Consider the following 18698-nt stretch of genomic DNA (forward strand, 5'->3'; position numbering starts at 1 on the left):
CTCAGTTACACGAATGACCAAGTAAATTAAAAAGATAAACAATCTCTATTGGCATAGGACGGCGGACATAACGAAAAGCACGACTCACGCAAACTCCTTCATCGATAAATGGTTTAGAGTATACACTCAGACTGTATCCGGTTTAGACTAAGTACAAAGTTGCTTCAAGTCGCAATGTCGCGATATTCTTGTCTGAGACCTACTAGGGTTGCCAACAACACCCATTGATTGATAATGATTTCAATTGTGTTATTTTTGCAGAGATTGTATTGAAAAAAATCGCTTAAATATTTTGAAAGGTATAGTGAGGTCATCGTCATCTGATGATGAAGTATACATATAAAAATTGGAGACTGTCTAAAAAAGCGGTGGATTTATGTATGAATTATTATTACGTTAACGGTAGTTAAACTTAATTCCATTACTGTTAATTATCTTTATATTCAAGTACAAATTCATCGTATAATTATAATAAGGCTAAAGTATAGTTTGCAGGTATGAAGGAACAATTTTACATTTGTGGTGAATTTATGTGTAAAAAATTACATTTCAAACATTAAATAACCGAGCTGCAGGCAATGCTTATGACTGAAGGTAAAGTCAAACTCAATCTACCACTTATTTATTTTCACATTTCAAAGTTTTGCCAACGTCACAAAATTAGTCACGCCATCATAAGTACACTATGAAATATTGCAAAATTGTTCTAAAATTGACCTATTTATAGGTAATTTCAGAAGTTGCGGAAAAAGTCGCGTGTGGCAACCCTAGCCCACAATACACAAGTACAGTCGAGCGTAGCTTTACTCAGGGATAACGCCCTGTTTCAGAATGCTTTATACGAACATTTCTATTCTGTTAGTTAAGTTAATTGGAGAATATATTTTATTTACATCGACTATTTAGGTTCCGTCTTTAATTGTTCAGATAGCGTAATTACACAAAATTGTCGGGGTTCGTGTAATGAAAAAGAACCTAAATAGTGAATAGAAATATTCCAAGTATTTTTATAAATAAACTACTAATTTAAAGGAACGTGGTCTTATTGTTCTATTTTTAAAATACTAAATAATTCATCCCACTGTGCCTCAGAATTCTAAAACTTATGAAGCCATTATTAAAGTACAATATACAACTAATGCTCTAACATCTAACACTAACACCAACCCAGATTCATATAAAGTCCCAGTAGTAACAAGGAACAGCCTGTTCCCTGCCCTGCACAGCTGTTCAGACATATGTGACACGAATTGAAACACCAATGTCAATGTCTCAATGTTCAACACGGAAACTTGTGAGTATGAACAACTTTTCTGTTTATCGGTAGGGTGTATCGATCAGTACTATCGTTTCTATTGGTGTTACGTTTAAAACTTTGTATGCAAAATAAACAGTAAAAAGCAGAGTAAATTTTATAGCAGTTATAGAACTACGACCTAACATATGTACCTATATACCTATAGTTCAGTGATACGTAGCGCATAATTCTAATCGTGTTGCTACCTTTTATGGTGATAATGACGCTTATTATTAATCGAGGGGGTTGTTCATCTCATTATTTAGTTTTATAAAGGATGAGATAATAAGAGAGGAAGCAATTGCCTCAAAAGACCAACGAACACATTAAATCGCAACTGTCAGATCCTTTGGTTTTGTTTAATACAGTATCATTCTGATCCAGGTGATTCATATAAAGAATAGGAGACTACGACGCTACCAAATTAATATCCAGATGAATTCGAAAGCATAATTCTCGAGCAAACAACTAATATAACATATGCGCACCAAGTAGGCAACTAAACTCGAGGGCCCGAATTTAGCCGTTGTTAATTTGTCACAGTGAATTAGCCATGGACGGGGTAACTGATAGCGTTAGCATGTTGCACCCTGCATGCCGCCAATATGCTCGTAAATGTCGCTGCAGGACAATTTAATACCTAACTATGTATCTAGATGCTTATCTGTTGAGATGTACGACGCTATTCTGTATTGTAAAACAATTGCCGACAAGCAATTAGTGGAAACTGGAAAAATATTTGTACGAAATTTCGTATTTCCGACTGATGTTTAACGAATATATTCTTTTCAAAAATCTTGTACTGATCAATAAAAAAATATATATTTTTATTATCATAAAGATAGTTCGAAGGCATGATTTCTTTAAAAATGTATTCAAACATTTCTTCACACTAAAACGTTATTCATAAGGGCCATAAAACTATTTAGTTCGAGCGATTTGCGTAACCAAAACACACATAAAAAATTAGAAAGTTACCGTAATAAAAGATGACCGATGTATTATCTCAAAATTCATAAAAAGAACACAATACATTTAATGTTTATTTACCTTTGTCCAAAGGATAAAGGGAGAAAGTTGCACAAACGGTCAGCTTTCTAACATTCGATATTGTTCGTCTATTGTTCGGTACAAAACTGTTTCTGGAAAGAAAGTTAACTGTATTTTGAGTAATGCTCTGACTTGAGTTGGCCATGTGTCGTAAATGCGGTTTGAATGTACTTAAAACTTGAAAGAAAAGATGGATTTTATGATCCATTCATCTTTCAGTTATTGTTGTTTATAGGTAATTCGGTTTACATTGAAAACGTAATATAAAGTTGTAAACATATACTTTCAATATGTATAAATGGTCTATATTCATATTTCTTACTAGATTTACAGTCATCAAAGATTTCTTAAAATCACAGTCTGTATAAGTTACGTTTGATATTTTTATAAAAAATGGACATTTGTATCTATACCAAATAATTATAAACTTACGCCATTGATACATTTCATTCGCCATAACTTAACTTAGGCAATACGACATATTAATCAATAATCTAGAATGAAGTAAAATTCTTTAATTATTCCGACATGAGAAGTTTGTACTTATAAGTAAGATCGGTTGTCGTGCCAAGGCGCGGTTAGCCTGGCTTGTTAGCGAACAATGCTGAGGACACAGTATGTACACTATAACGTCTAGATAGAGCTTTCACAGACCGCTGGCACTGGAAAAAGAATGTCTCTAAAGTATTTGCATTTTAAATTACGACTGCTGTAAGAAATCAAAAGCAAACTTTGTAAAGGGAATTGTTTATGTTTTATTACTTTAGACTTTGTGCCAGTGAATTTGTAATCATTCCAGTAGAAGTTCAAAACATTTTAACTTTAGTCCATGAATTATTTGAGCGATTAAACATATATTTATCAACACTTCAATACATTTTGGAAATCATAAAACATAATTCAGACTGAGCAATCTATTACGCACCATGTTTACATGAAGGTATTACTTTAGGAACAGCAGTGTGTAACTAATGTACTAGAGAATACGTGCAAACGGACCATCAACAATAATATAGCACTAATGCAGACATTTACGATGTCTTGTCATAATAATAACACTGTATCAAACCTCATTGAACTAAACACGCTCCATGAATCAACGAATCATATGAAGAAATCAATTGGATATAGCCATGTAAAAAATTGAATACGAAAACGATTTTAAACGTTTCCAGGCGGTGCGGATGATTTTTATTCATCGATGTAAATTTTATTGACATTGTGAAATTTTTATTGCGTCTTCTAACGCATCGTGTCTACATGTTTTTGTTTGTTTACCAAAACTTAAACTTGTTTGACATCTTTCCAGTTGTAATAAAATGATAAAGTGTTTTGGTATCGTTTTTTATACGAACAGTTCGAATGCGTATTTAGTTATATAAACTCAATTTTAATTGGTTTCTTTGAAACTTGGGCGAATAAAGCATAAAGCTCGCATAAATTCTGCAATCGACATGTGATAAATGCTGTAATACTGTATCTACAAAGTTAGTAAGCTTGTTAAAAGGAATCATTTGAATACTGTTTCAAAAATGTAGCAAAGATTGTAATATAAATCAAGCTGAGTGTAGTTCATAAGTTTCTCGCTCGAATGTTGTGCCGTATACAGAATTTCCACCTAATAAAAGGCCATGTTACGCGCAGGGAACGTTAGACACGCAATTACAAGGTAACCAGAGTATTTAGACCCTTGTCTCCCTTCATGAAGGTGTTGTGTGAGATGAAAGAGGGGAAGATATATTAACTGCCGGAGATCTTTGTTGATTGGTGGAGTTGCACGACAAAGTTTCACGTAGAACGTTAATTAGTGCGTGCTTCACGTTCTCGAACATGTATGTATGTTCGAGAGATTACTATGTCTTTCAGTTTAAAAAAGGCGCGACTGAATTTACCAAAATTGTTGAAGTTTGTTCATGCCAACAATAACGAGATTGAATGAATTATTAGTCTGTTGTGGATTGAGCTCATACTTTATTGAAGATATTCTTAGCTCCCGTAGTAATTGATAACGTATGGATATGTTTGAGAGCAACATCGTTTTGTTGTGTTATATGTGTATGTAGTAATAGTGTTTGAAAAATACACTGAAATCGAGTAGACTACTGTAAAAAAATATATAATTATATTTTCTTAACTAATCAATAAAGAAATACTTTTCATAATATATCGCTAAGTTAATTATCTACAAACCAAACAAACACCATTAACTAGATCCAATTTAGACAACTTTACGCTTAATCCGTATATCAAATCGAACGTTCACACGCGCAGTAATTTGATGCAGAGATCTATGTACAGAACAATTTATAGACAATTATAGTAACGAACAGCGCCCAGAGATCAATTAACACAAAGGCGCTATTGCAAATTAGACTAACTGGACACCAATTTAGACGGCCATAGATATTAGATACGCAAGATTGTGTCGGTGTTTATTGAAATTGCTGATTTGATTTGATGATTAGTCAATTGTGATTCTAATGAGTCATTATTTTGTTTTATGCTTGGTATATTTATAAGTATCAACAATTCGTAATGCGTGAAGATATGCTGGTAACAAATATTCAACGTAAACTGCATCTTATAACTCAAGTTTAATTACATAGTTAAAAATTGTACAAATTTTGTTTGCGTGAACGAAAAAGCGAACGTCATGTTCATTTAATTGAATGTATAGAAAACTAAGTTCAAAATTACCGTACCACTCAACAAGCCATTGAACAAGCATTTCCAACCAAGTGGGAACACTGAATTCTTTTATTCCATAAGCCGGACTTCGGGCAGCTAGATCTCTTGATATTAAGTTATCCAACCAATCATATAAAGTGTTATTTTCAATAATTTGATGACTTTTGTTTTTAGCATTTGAACTCAGATTTAAATTTCGAATTGACTAACCCAGTCGCAAGTCGCAATTCTTGAGTTTACCGCTACAAGCCCTTACGACGCACCATTATCTAATTGGTTAATATATTTAGTAAAAGCTTAATAGAGGGCTATCTATCAGTCCATCCCCAGAGGCTTGCGCATCGTAAATACGTCGCTCTGTGAAGTCACCTCGTAGGGGCGAAGGCGTTTTATTTACTTGTAAGTTAAATTCAAATATGTGGGAATTGTGGTGAGCTGTGTATGATTAGGAAATGTTTGTTTGAGTTTTCCATTCATTTTACTACACTTTGATACATATTAAAATTGAAATAAGTTGTATTTTAAGGGCATTGATGTATATATTTATGTGTTCTTTTTCTATATCGTTTAAGTATGGAATTTTATATTATCTTATTAATATTATAAATGCGAAAGTTTATAAGAATGTTTGTATGTTTGTTGGAAATAAACGCTGAAACAGCTGGACGGATTTGGATGACATTTAAACTATGCCCTGGATTAACACGTGGGCTACTTTTACTCATTAATTGGTCCCCATGGCAGATAATCGGGTTTTAAAAATCATTGTAGCGGCAAAAGATTTTCACGCAGGTAAAGCAGCAAACCACGTTTACCTAGGATAGATCAGTATCAAAAAGGAACTAGTAAAAAATGATATACATATAATAATTAACGTTAAAATAAGCCCACTTAATAAATTCCTACGACTTGTACAATACGTGATAATTAAATACTTTAAAGGTGTAAATATACATAAACTGAAGTCATAAAAATAAAGCACATCATTAGACGACAATACAAAGCGATTAGCAATGGTAATATGACATAATGTTGACGTATTCAATAATAATTTTTCCATAACTCAATTGAATAGAATGAGTTAATAACTGACCTAAACGACGTTACTCAATGTCGCAAGTATATTGGACAGGAGTTTCTGTAAAATGTCTGGACTTTATCAGTATTACTTATAGAATGTGTTGTGTTTTCAATTCTTTGTTCACTGCTGCGACAATAATTATTTTTTTACACTTTCAAATACTAATAAATTATGATCATCATTTTTATATAGAAACTAATACAAAAGCAACAATATAAAAACATACTTTTGTTTAATTTTTTTTGTCATATCGGTAAAGTCAATATGCTAAGTGAATTGACATATTATGTAAAAGCGACAAAACTTTAATTTACATTATAGAACTCTTAACATCCGGCTCGAAGGACCACCGGACATTTCGCAAACAGTCTAACCTTGCTCTACACCGGAACATATACATAAAATTAAGAAACAAGACGTGTCCAAGTTAGTGCTGTCACTTCATTAGGATCATTCCACGCGAACCCGCCCCATGGTTTATGTTACACGCACTATCGATCCCATTGTAAAGTCTTACAGCAGGTGATTTTAATTGAGTTTGTATACGAGTAGACTTATAATGAAGTCGAGAATCAAGTTTATAAGTTTCATATATTGTGAACGATGAACGATATGATGAACATCAGTCAATTATAATTTTTTTATATTTTAATATGTTTTCGAAAAGCTTACAGACGCCGTAAAATATGTAAACGCTATAGTGTGGAGCGGTTTTCAATGTGAATGAATACCTGAAATGAACAGATGACCATCTTAATTAAGAGCTACATGCCCTTTCTTCTGTACCATTTATATCATTTTTTTTTCAAACTCTACCACAGTGAATCTACTCTATCATACGATACGTAAGTAATCTTGCGTTTCAGTGTTAATTTCCCAAAACTCAAGAGGAATAAATGAAGTGCAATTGTATAAAACCCGTATTATCTATACAAACTAAATATAATAAAGATGTAAATAGCTTGTAAAGGATAACGTGTCCGAAATGCATACTTGAGGCATTTAAACCCTTGAAGAAAAACAATCGGCATACTTTAAGCCACTGAATCTTAAGATAACATTGAATTTTTACGCGACGAAATATTTCTCACAAAACATTAAAATTCAAGTGGAGAATTAATAAAGAGATAAATAAATTTAAAAGCAGCGGGAATGTGGGTCTGCCGTTACGGAACCAGTTCGCTTTATGTGCATATCGAAGATGGATGGCGCTGGTGTGCGGCGCGGCGCGGGCAAGACGGGCGGCGGGGCGGCGGAGGGTGCGCGCGGGCCGGGGGGCAGCAGCGCTGCTACACCGCATACCGCCCCCACCACACCCGCATTGTAATGGCCGCGACCACTCGAGCCCCGTCAGACGACAAAAATGCCATAATAATGGCCCCTGAATAGTTTTTGCTGCACCGCTCCAAATACTCCCTGAGCCCCCGCCAAGTACGTGACGACACGCCGGTCATCTCTCTTTTATTGAGAAATTCGTCAGTTTTATTTCCTTACGGAAAAACGTACATATCGAAAGGGCCGGAATCCGGTTGTGTCATTTCAAACACTTGATAAGTATCGCTCGGAATTTTTTTCCTTGCAGAATTTCAGAGGAGCTCCACTCGTTTAGTATTCGCTGAATGTAAGCTTTTTACCCGCCTTTGGGATGGCACGGTCACCTTAAGGACCCTTTAATTGTACGCCAATAAGAAACACAATGCCTTATTAATGGCGATTCAGTTTAGAACTGAAGAAAAACGATTGTGAATGTAATTTATTGCCTGAAATAAATCAAATATTTATTAAGAATTTAACTTTCTTACATAAATTTATCTCGCCAAATGCAAGAATCGTTAATGTTAAAATCAAGCGGGTAATTAAATAGAACGATCTGCTAAAATTGATCGTGTTATTATAAAGGCGATATTACGGTAAGCTACAAAAGGTGAACCAATTAAGAATTTCCTCGAATGTCCAAGCGAAAAGTTCAGAATGATAGCACCGTCAATTATGGCTCGCGGACTCGTAGCCCGCTCGACCAATTACCAGCCAACCAGATTGATAAAAAACAGTTTCGAAAAATTCACCCAAACAAATTTGAGTTATCTCGGAAGCACCGTTGCCCGAGAACCTTCGAGTACAAGTGGACCACCAATCCTGCCCCTGATTACACATGTAATTATAACCACTACAAAATTATAAGTTAATAAGTCTCTTGAAGACTTCGGAGGTAAAAAGTCTCCACAGAAATTTAACATTTTGCGAATACGATTTTATTTACGAGCCGAGGACGAGTGGGACTTCGAAAAACTAGTTCGCGCTTCATGTATGAACCATGACGCGACCGCAAGAACAATCACCAAGAATAATTCATATTCCGAGCGCGCTGCAAATACTCGCGTAGATTTACGACCCGCCCGTCTACGTCTCTCTCGATTGGAATCTTAGTTACTTTCAGAAATAATTGGTTTTCGATTTGTGCGACAAAAAGGCATCCGCTCGGCACGTCATTCATTACCAATGCCCTTTTGCAGTCTGAATAAATCGTAATTGGGGATGTGTAGCGCGCTATCGATGCATCGGCCGTGTCTAACGCTTCAATACCAGGCTTAAGGAGTGCTGCCTCTATTTAATTTCCATCAGCGGCTACTGCAAGGGGCGCTCGATCGCGCGACACCTGTATGCATTATTTTGTCGTATGCATTCGATTCTATTCACTTTATACGTAATGGACAGTTCGCAGATTATGGTAAAAGTTTCTTTAATCGTCTTATTTTGCAGGCTTCCATGCATTTCTTGTAGAAGTTCGTGAACCAGTCCTGCGCTCCTCATAATTAATTCAATTCATATCACATCGGTCACGAAACCTGCTGATGCTCCGTATTTGGAACACGATTGTGCTCCAAGATTTTTTCTCACATCTTATACATTTAATATTCTTGCATATTTAAACTTATATTTACATTACGAGTGGAGTAAATTATAATGTCGACGTATCGTATGTGAAATATGTGGCTAGATAGTACGATAGTATTAGCACACAATAAAATTTATCTGAGAAGAATCTCTACTGTTTGCAGCGGCTCTTCTAAAACATCTATTTTGTGTGTTGGCAATGGAAATGTCGTCTGGTCTGGATAAACGGGCGTAAGAGCGCAAGGCGGGAGCGCAGGCGCAGGGGAAGGGCGCTTGTTCTAATGAGGCGCGCCCAGTGTGCGCGGGCGCTGCACTCACGCGCGCGCGCTCGCTATTTATGCGGTTAGGCATGAATATAAATGAATACTTACGCCCATTTCAATTATGCAATACTACCGGTGTATATTGTTTTGTTATAGTATCATGTATTTCAGCTACCCCGCCATTAATTTAAATAGCCTCACGTAGGTGTCCGTAAATTCAGCCTACTCTCAGTAAAAATACTAAAACCTTTCAAGATTTACGGCCAATTTGCGAACTCGTATAAACATTAAGTCAGTTTTTTTCGTACCCTAACCCTATGAGGTGCTTTCACTTAATAAATATTAGCAAAAAGCACTTGGAATACCACCGTACCACACTAGCTTTTAAACGAATTGCTTCGCATAACAATAAAACGCGTATAGGCCCTTTCACACATTCTAATGTGCCCAATGCTCCTTCATTTGTCGGGGGCCAGCACGCAGAGGAAATATTTTCCCAAATCCATACAGCCTTAAGGATCTCATAAAGCAGTCGTTTTCCCTACGCGAAAGTATGGAAGTGAGATTTATATACGGGACTTCGGTCTCGAGCCCGGGGCTTTACTATGATGAATTGACACTTTTTCAGCGCCGCGTACAAATTTCAACTCCAATATACGCACTCTGAATGAACAATGAGAGTAAGAGTTACAGCGGTTATGGCTTGGAAAGTTTTAATGTCTCCAATGAGGTAAGGCGTCCATAAATACTACCATTCGTGAGATTAGTGACTCTTTTAGAACTTGAGCAATGTTAAGTAGATGCTGTTAATTAAGGTTTCATGATTATAATTTATCAGTTCAAGAATCGTTGGATTTTTTAATTTAGTTACCGGAGTAAATAAATGGCAATTTATATTTTAATTTTCTACTCATGATATGGTTTGGAGAGGCATGCTCACGTGTACAGCCGGCCGGCAAAAAGTATAAACACATTATAAACATGAACGGCCCACCGCCATAGCTCCGCGTCACGGAATCTTCTTGCATTTTTGCATACCAACGCTGCTATGATTTGTTAACTATGTATTATCGCGTCATCTTCCCTCAGGAATACTTGAAAAGTGATTTAAATAATACATTCAATTAACAAACATTCAGATTAAATAAAGGCATAAAGCTTTACTAACTATATTAACGTAAGACAAAGTTGTTATTCCACTATAATAAAATCGAAAGCAAAATGTTTCAAAAATGATTTTAGATCTACATATTGTGATGACTTCATTCATTCACCGCGTGCTTTAGGCAATCGTCTAAATTATTATAATAAGCGGGCGTGAGCTCACTCGATAGCTTGTCTTAATAAAGCCATTATAAATATCTGATTCTTCCTTGTACGTCCAGTGTTCGGACGCCAAATGCCAAAGGGTTACCGGTCATAAATATTTCGAGACAACGAATAATTTAAATGTGACTTTAGGTATCTCCACACTTATCGAACACCGCACTCAAAATTGACATGTAATTAAATAATACTTAAGGTGCATCTTCATTTTCTCGTAATATACTGCTTGTATACCATTTACGTAGCAGTCTGTTGGTACGTTCGAGAAATATCGGTCCCTCTAGCGTGCAGTTAAGTTCGTGTCACTACATTCAAAGTTTTTCATGCGACTTATAAATTCTACGAGCGTTTCGAAGTAGTTCCTCTTTAATTCAATAATTTAAATTGACTGCCTTTATACATAAAATGTGGTCACGTCACATAGTCTACGTAAATAACGCTCGGCACTAAATATTTTGATAAATAAATTCATTAAAAACGTGATATATTAACGTGTGTATCTTAATGCGATAGATAACTAGATCGATATGACCGCGGGAGAGTCGTGATTTAAATGGCCACAAGATAACAATAGTCGCTTATGAATAAAACGTATACAAATTTAATCAAAGAGAAATCTATTAGTAAAATGAGAAGTACGGAAGGGAGCGCACCTATACATATTCAACGAGGCATTGCATCACGAACGGGCCAATTTATGCGGCAATTCTTGGGAGTATCTTTACTTTAACCTCCGCCATATGTAAAACTGGAGTATTTCTTTGAACGATCTGATCATCACCTGACTGTGTTTTGCCTTTATGGCCAGTTTGATTCGCATTAATTCGAATTTTAAATATTTAAAAATAAACTAAAATATTTGTTACATTATGATCACTTATTGCATTCAGTACATAAATATTATGTTTTTTTTTTTAATTTAAAATAAGACAATTATAATAATGTTGAAATGGCATAAAACAATAAATAATATGATAACATCACACCCTCTATAAGCAGTAGTATGTGTTTGTATTGCGCGGTATGTGGGGTTTAAGGCTCTCGCCGACTGCCTAGTTCGGTCCGCAGCGCAAGTTTCCTTTAAAGTATTAATCAAGAGCCATGTCGCGTTTTACCTTTCCTTTTTTATTTCGCAAGTGCATCTGCCCTTCTTTATATTGCAACACACTTTATAAAAATATTTTATTTATACGCAACTTCACTCGTCTTCGATGCCTCAGAATGGTCTGAATTTTAACGAATACAATAAATTGATTATCTAGTTTAAATAATTTTTTGTGGGAATATTTTTATACTTTTATTAAAAAATAAACAACTTTTGTTGATCACTGTATCGAATTTATAATAAATTTAAATGTGAATTTCAAATAAATTTTATAGAATCAATAAGAATATAAATTATAACACAATAAACACCGTTATAACAGATAAACATCTGGAGTCACAAAAGAGTTTGCAGACCTGAAATGGAAGGGCCATAAAAATAGCAACTACGGTAAGTACATAACATATTGTTAGAGCGACCTTTAAAGGTACTCCGATAGGCATTATCGACGATCGAACGACTTTATCTACTCACGTTGTTATAAACAGTTAGTTCTGGAAACCAAAGCCGGCTGAAACGGTTTCAATTTTGCTACTATTATGTATTGTCGGATCTTTTAGGGTTATTTTATTTGTTACAGGAAGTTGAATTCGTACATTCACGCCATTATCACCGAAGCAGTAGGTAGGCGCAACTAGTGCACCTACTTTGTATAATATATCGGAAATTCTAAACTCTGGACTGACTAGGAAAACCTGATATCGCTTTGCCCGACCCGGAGATCGAACCCGAGACCTCAGCACTGCAGTCGTTAGTTAAACATTTTAAAAATAAAAACAAATTTAAATTGCGGTGTTATAATAAAAAGTCGGAACGTTACGTGAATAAATGAATGCGACGTATTTTAAAAGTTTCTTACAGTTGCGTGAGACGCCGTAGGGCGGAACCGATGTCCCATTTCGGATCTTAGTAGTGTCGACAGAATAACGTCTACGTTTCAGTTGTTTGATTTTAATTTATACTTTGCGTGGTCTTCGAAAAATACTATAGAAATACGTGTTCGTCTATAAATTTTACCTTAATAAAGCGTTTTGGAATTAATTTCGTACTAATTAAGGTGCAAATTCAACACAGATATTAATAGTTAAGATATGTTTTGTATATAAATTTTGTGTTTTATTCTATACCTATTTATTTTTAGGTATCGATTATTAATTATTTATTAGAGAGTTGACATATTCAAGGGTCACATTCGATCATAAATACCATTTTAAACACGAATCAATAAAATCATTATTATAATTAAATTGATTTATCGCATTAATTAATTCTGTTTATTTATAATGCTATTTTCATATTAATATTAATTAATGATCACCATATTTTTAATTTCAAAAACGTCTTGAATCTTCTTGTCTTCAATTTATTAAAATTAAAGTTATAATAAAACAACTTTAAATAATCAAATTTAATAATTTTTCGTCAATTTTCACTTTAAACATTAAAATGAATTCAAATTTAATAATAAATTTAAAATATTACGTTCATTTTTAATATATTAAACTAAATAGAATTTAATAAACAAGTTTATCATTACACCAAAGAGCGTATTCCGATAAATGTACGCAATATAATAGTGGCCTTAGACATATTTGAATATCTTGGCGCGAATCGGTCGCCGGCCATTGTTGTTGTACCCAGTATGGACTTAATTAAGGAGGGGTATAGGTGGGAAGATCTACTGGAATTTAGAGGATAGCCAGTGGCCGAGGTGACCAAATAAGTATTTATGGCGGGGAGTGGGGTGTTGAATAATTAAGCAGGAAATTCTTCGATTCAACTGTTTGTGAACTAAAGATCGTAAGTAATTCCGCCATTGTCGCATACCGACCCGACTCGGCTTACCCCCATACATTTCTGAGTGATATGCATTTGTGTAATTAAAACGAGTATTCGGTGCAATTAATTAACATCTGCTCGAATTCTTTTAAATAATCGTAAAAGATTTGTAAACGATTATATTTGAATTTACATATTATTATATCGAGCAAAGGCTTTAATTATTAACTCACGTGCCATTTCGTATCGCAATGTATTAATACAGCTTCGTGGTTGTTTATTCGCTTTCAAATTTGGCTGTGGGGAAATCAAGATGGTAAACTTGCAGTACTCGTAGTGGTGACCACTACGACCTTTGGGGATAACATATTTCGCAGTTTGAGAAACTCAGTTTCAGACGTACAAAGCATTTGTATCTACGTATATATCAGAAGACCGACATTTATCGCACATCGTTAGTATAGTATTCCGTTGTAAATAAAGGGAATTAAATTCAATGAAATATAATTCAAATACATTTTGAAATTGAAATAATTCTATGTTGAAAATATTCTATTTTTAAATAAACATCATTATAAATGTTAATAATACGTATCTATTCATAATAATTGTGTAGTGAAATGCGAGCGAAACTAATTAAAATAGTTCATTCTAATCCTGTATTCACCATAGTGAGTTTTTTCACGACTACGCAACGAAAAGGGAATGGCGTTTTGCATAAGCGATGGGCGACAGATACAAAAAAGTGGAACGATTATAACATAGTTGTATAACGTTTCTTGTATAACGTGGTTGAATTTTTATTGAGGCATATCTTAATAAAAATCTTAAAAAAAAAAAACAAAAATATTTTATTTACGTGAGTAAAATTTTGATAGGTATATAATATATTTTTGTCGCTTGAAGACAAAAAATAACAAAAGTTTCTATTGTAATTTATAACTAAAACGTCGTGTAAATTATTTATGATTCGCCACAAATATTTGTTGACATAAATAATATTTAATTGACTATTGAATATAGCAGAATATATAAAAATCATGGTTGAAAAAAACAGCGCCATCTTTCCGCATTCGCGGGAACTACTCTTCCTAGCTCTACACCTACTCTTAACAATTGCACCAGCACAGAAGAACCCGTGGAGTTTACTGCACGGGTATAAATTAAATGCTTGCGTTTCGCTTGCCCCGCTCAGCTAGTTTAATTAAGCGTCTTGCATGCGTAAGAACGGAACATGGGCCGCCGTTGTTCTTCCAGACCACTCACGCATTGTCCCTTAACAGATATGAAATGGGTTTGTTAATTGTATCCAGCAGTGTATTGCGATAACTCAGTGTGCTCCAATTAATTTAATTCAGATTATAAATGCGTTAGTTATTTGCAAGTGTGATAAGCGTCCATTAAGGTGGATAATCATTTTATTTGTATTTGAAAAATTTAAATTAGGAACTCTGTATTGTTAACCCTTCATTAGACTTTTTTAAATGAAGAACTCCTTTTTTATTTTTAATTAGACTATGTTTTTAGTAGTGACGCTAAGAAACATGCGACAGAAAATTTTATTTATTTAGTAATAAAACTTGTCATAACAGTTTGTTTCAACAAGTCGCGCTATTAGAACAGCGACTTTACGTTTTAATTTGAACTCTAATGTATCGGTATTAAAAGCAAAAAAGAAAATATTATCGATTCAAATTGGATATCGCGTATGTACTATACGAATACATAAGTATACATATCTTCTTATTTACGATACCGACGTCCCATTCTAACACAAAAACACAACGATAATTTGTACACACGGTAAGGTACATGGCGGTCGGATTAAATTTTCAAATGCGTCACACTCAATTAATTTTTCCGGAGAACTCTCGCTTTTATCACGTACATGTTTAATCAGGTCGGACGGTTTTAGTTATTTAGGTTATTTTTTGGACGCAATTAATTTTGCTGGTCTTTAGTTGAGGTATAAGTAGTTGTCCATATAGATATAGTAATTATCTCAGTAAATTAAAAAAAAATCTGAGTGGTAAACTCAAGATTTCATGGTGCTCACGCATATATATTTTTGAGTTTAAAAATATAGATAATATTTATGTATAATTCATCTGATTAATAAAATTACTAATAAAAAATCAATACCTGACAGTCTTCAAACGCGATCACTTCACAAGCTCAACGTAATCTAAAGAAACGTTCTACAACAAGGACAGACGAATACTAAAAAACTCAAAACCGTTCGAATCCTTTGCAGGTACAAAACATTTTTAACAATGGCTACTTTCTCTCGAACAATAAAACAAAATTTGTTTTTTAACAGAACAAAACGAACTTTCTCTTTACACTTGCACAATGAGCCGTTACTTTAAAATTGAACAATAATATCTTACATTAAAAACTCAGTCACCTAACACAGTCCAAGCTATCCGAACCACGGCACAATCGTGATGATACTGAAAAACGGTATTCTTTTATCCAGAAATCTCTTAACAAGGTTAGTTTAGGCAAACTTTTGTGATGTGATTTTTTGTTCCGTTTTGTTTGGGTTCATATGAGTATTTTATATTACCCTTTGGAAGCCGATAGCCCCTCGCCAAAGGGTTGCACCGTTCTATCGCATTTTCGATGCGCAGGAGTGAGCGTGATGTAGCGATTTTGTTAATGGCCCTGTCTCAGGTCACAGAACAAGTTTGGGGAATAATTTGAATACCGAAATGCAGATGGCTTCTTTTAACCAAGGGGCCGAGGGACCGCTGTCAAACTACAAGTTAATTAAGGTATGCTCATCAATTAAATATTGGTTTTGATTGTTTTCATTTTGCAGATTAAGTTGTGCTCGTGATTTATACATTAATTGTGTTTTGTTAATTAAGAGATACATTGCGTGTCCGTGAACTGGTATAACCGGCCTGTTTTGCAATGCAAAAAAGAGTAGCCAATAATGAACACATAAATCAGTCGGCGTCCGTCGACTGGATTAAAGTGAAGGACGCGATAGATAAGTTTCCTCAATAAGTTATAATCTCGGCCAAATAAATCGATACAGATTCGTATATGGGACGGTGCATTCGTTCAAAGTGCGGATTCACTGAGCGAAACACCAAAATTTATTGGGTTAGTAGTTGCCATAGGTCGATAAAACTACGAGCGGACGCGAAAACGTCGTAACTCTATAAATCGAAAGAGAAAAAATACGACCTACAAGAGAAAGGAACAGAGTGAACTTTCGTCTGGTGCTTTTCGAAGGCTGTATGACTGAAAAGAGCAATGCGCAGTGCAATTTTGTGATATCTTTTTCGCTCTTTCAATGGCGTAGCCGGGCGACATACGGACGTTATAGTGTTAAATTAGCATATTTATTGCTAGTTACACAGTTACACGACAAACTAAATTTATCTTAGGCCATTGGGCCTGAGCCATATCGTTTTTTTATTCGGCCTAACATAATTCCGCTTCCGTTTCACTTTGGACGCTGGGTACTGCTAAAATTTAAAGGAATTTAGTTACTAACATATCCTTGACGACTTTTTTATATACGCAGCGTGTTTTATTAAAATATATTGTCAAAGAGACATAGATGGTCGTGCAAATCATATATGCAAATTAATTAAAATAAACTTTAAATAAATCTTATTTTATATTATTCGATGAGATTATTCTTACAATGATAGTCGCTTTATTGTTCCTCTGAAACAAGTGAGCTTTATTGTTCCTCATAAATCGAAGAGTTCCATCGTAAAGTAGCTAGCAATTACATCATAGGACGGAAATAGCTTCAAAAATTTTGACCGCAGTAGTGATACTTACAATTATCCTTATTTTGATAAGCATAATCTTATAAAACGAAGGTAATTTAACAACAAAGAATTCAAGTATCCATTTCGGAGTTGAACATTAATTACCTTTATCATTAATTTTGTTTGTTCCGTTGAATAAACTATCAAAATATTTTCAAGGAAACGTTGACTAAGGGCAAATCAGTCGATGAAGCTTTTTTATTGTCGCAGAGAAAACGAGTTATTGCTTCCGTCCAGAGGTTGGCCGGTTGTAGGTGTAACAGGCTTTTATGCCAGCATTTAGTCACCGAGGAAGTTGTTAGCACACCATTTTTGATTTTAATATTTCAAAACTAATTTTGGTACCTAAGTGTCTATGAATCAACTTTCTTCATAGACATTGTTATGTTTGTAATATTTTCAGAACATATATTTTACTATTAATCTATAGAATTGCATTGAAAAGTAATTCCCTAGAAAAATATAATGTAATCAACTGAATCGTGATTTTAATGTTATCTATAAAAATAAATTATTCAGACACACGTTGCGTTACCAAATTAAACCAAATAAAAACCTTGGCGTCGCCTGTGATTCGTTACCTGAAACAAAAAGTAATAAACATTAAAATTGTATTTTTAATACATTGCGATACTCGCGCTGTTCAATCCATCATCATAAATAGGTGGCGCGTTGTACCTGCGGGGCTGCGGCACATAGCCCGCACATACGCACACTCAGTAAACGCCTCTGACAAAACCGGTTCGAAACGCCGCCGGCATACAAATGTACTCCCGTTCCAACACATTCTCCGTCTTTCATCGGCGCCAAAACATCACATAAATCTGCCTCGCTCCCTCATGCTAGCCAACTTCACGGTACTGCGCGCACGGGCCAATCAGCGCCCGGCAAAACATCGCCATATTGCATCGCGCGACGCTAGCGCCCTCTATGTAAACTTGTATACAATGTCTTTGTGCTTTACGCAATGTTTTTTGTGAGTTTTTCCCGGTTTAAAATGAGTTTTCGATTAATTTTATCTATGAAATCAGTGTATTATTGCGTGCTTTTGTTATGGTAATGTTATTTTGATGGTTTTTGCGTAGATTACATGTGAAAACGACAATGACGCCACCGAGCTCTACCTAAAGCTAAGTTCAGTACTCATATCGTGCAATGTTATGATTCCGAATTCAAATAGTATTATTCTATAAATTATTATCAAATATATTGTTTTAGTTTCATTTAAAGTAGTGGTTTGTAATGTCGGGTAACTATAGATACCATTTGTTTTACAAAAAATAATATCCAATAGGAAATTCATTATAAAGCCCATAAATATTTTCCTGGGAGTATTTATTGAGATTTGAACTTTCTTTGTGAATTAAAACATGTTTAAAAACATGTCAAATTGAATGTCAATAAAAATATATCTGTA

The 18698-nt window shown here is 34.6% G+C and overlaps 1 protein-coding gene and 1 long non-coding RNA gene across 2 annotated transcripts in view; one reads left to right on the top strand and one right to left on the bottom strand.

Annotated features, from left to right (window-relative positions):
- LOC115441266 (homeotic protein ultrabithorax) overlaps nt 1-18698 on the bottom strand; it is a 134664-nt gene that overhangs the window by 49329 nt on the left and 66637 nt on the right. The gene's annotated exons all lie outside the window — the stretch shown is intronic.
- LOC115441267 overlaps nt 18225-18698 on the top strand; it is a 64408-nt gene continuing 63934 nt past the window's right edge. The window contains exon 1 of the long non-coding RNA XR_003938454.2: nt 18225-18337. This is a non-coding gene — a long non-coding RNA (uncharacterized LOC115441267). The remainder of the gene's footprint in view (nt 18338-18698) is intronic.

This window comes from Manduca sexta, chromosome 21 (assembly GCF_014839805.1).
Source record: "Manduca sexta isolate Smith_Timp_Sample1 chromosome 21, JHU_Msex_v1.0, whole genome shotgun sequence".
NCBI lineage: Eukaryota > Metazoa > Arthropoda > Insecta > Lepidoptera > Sphingidae > Manduca > Manduca sexta.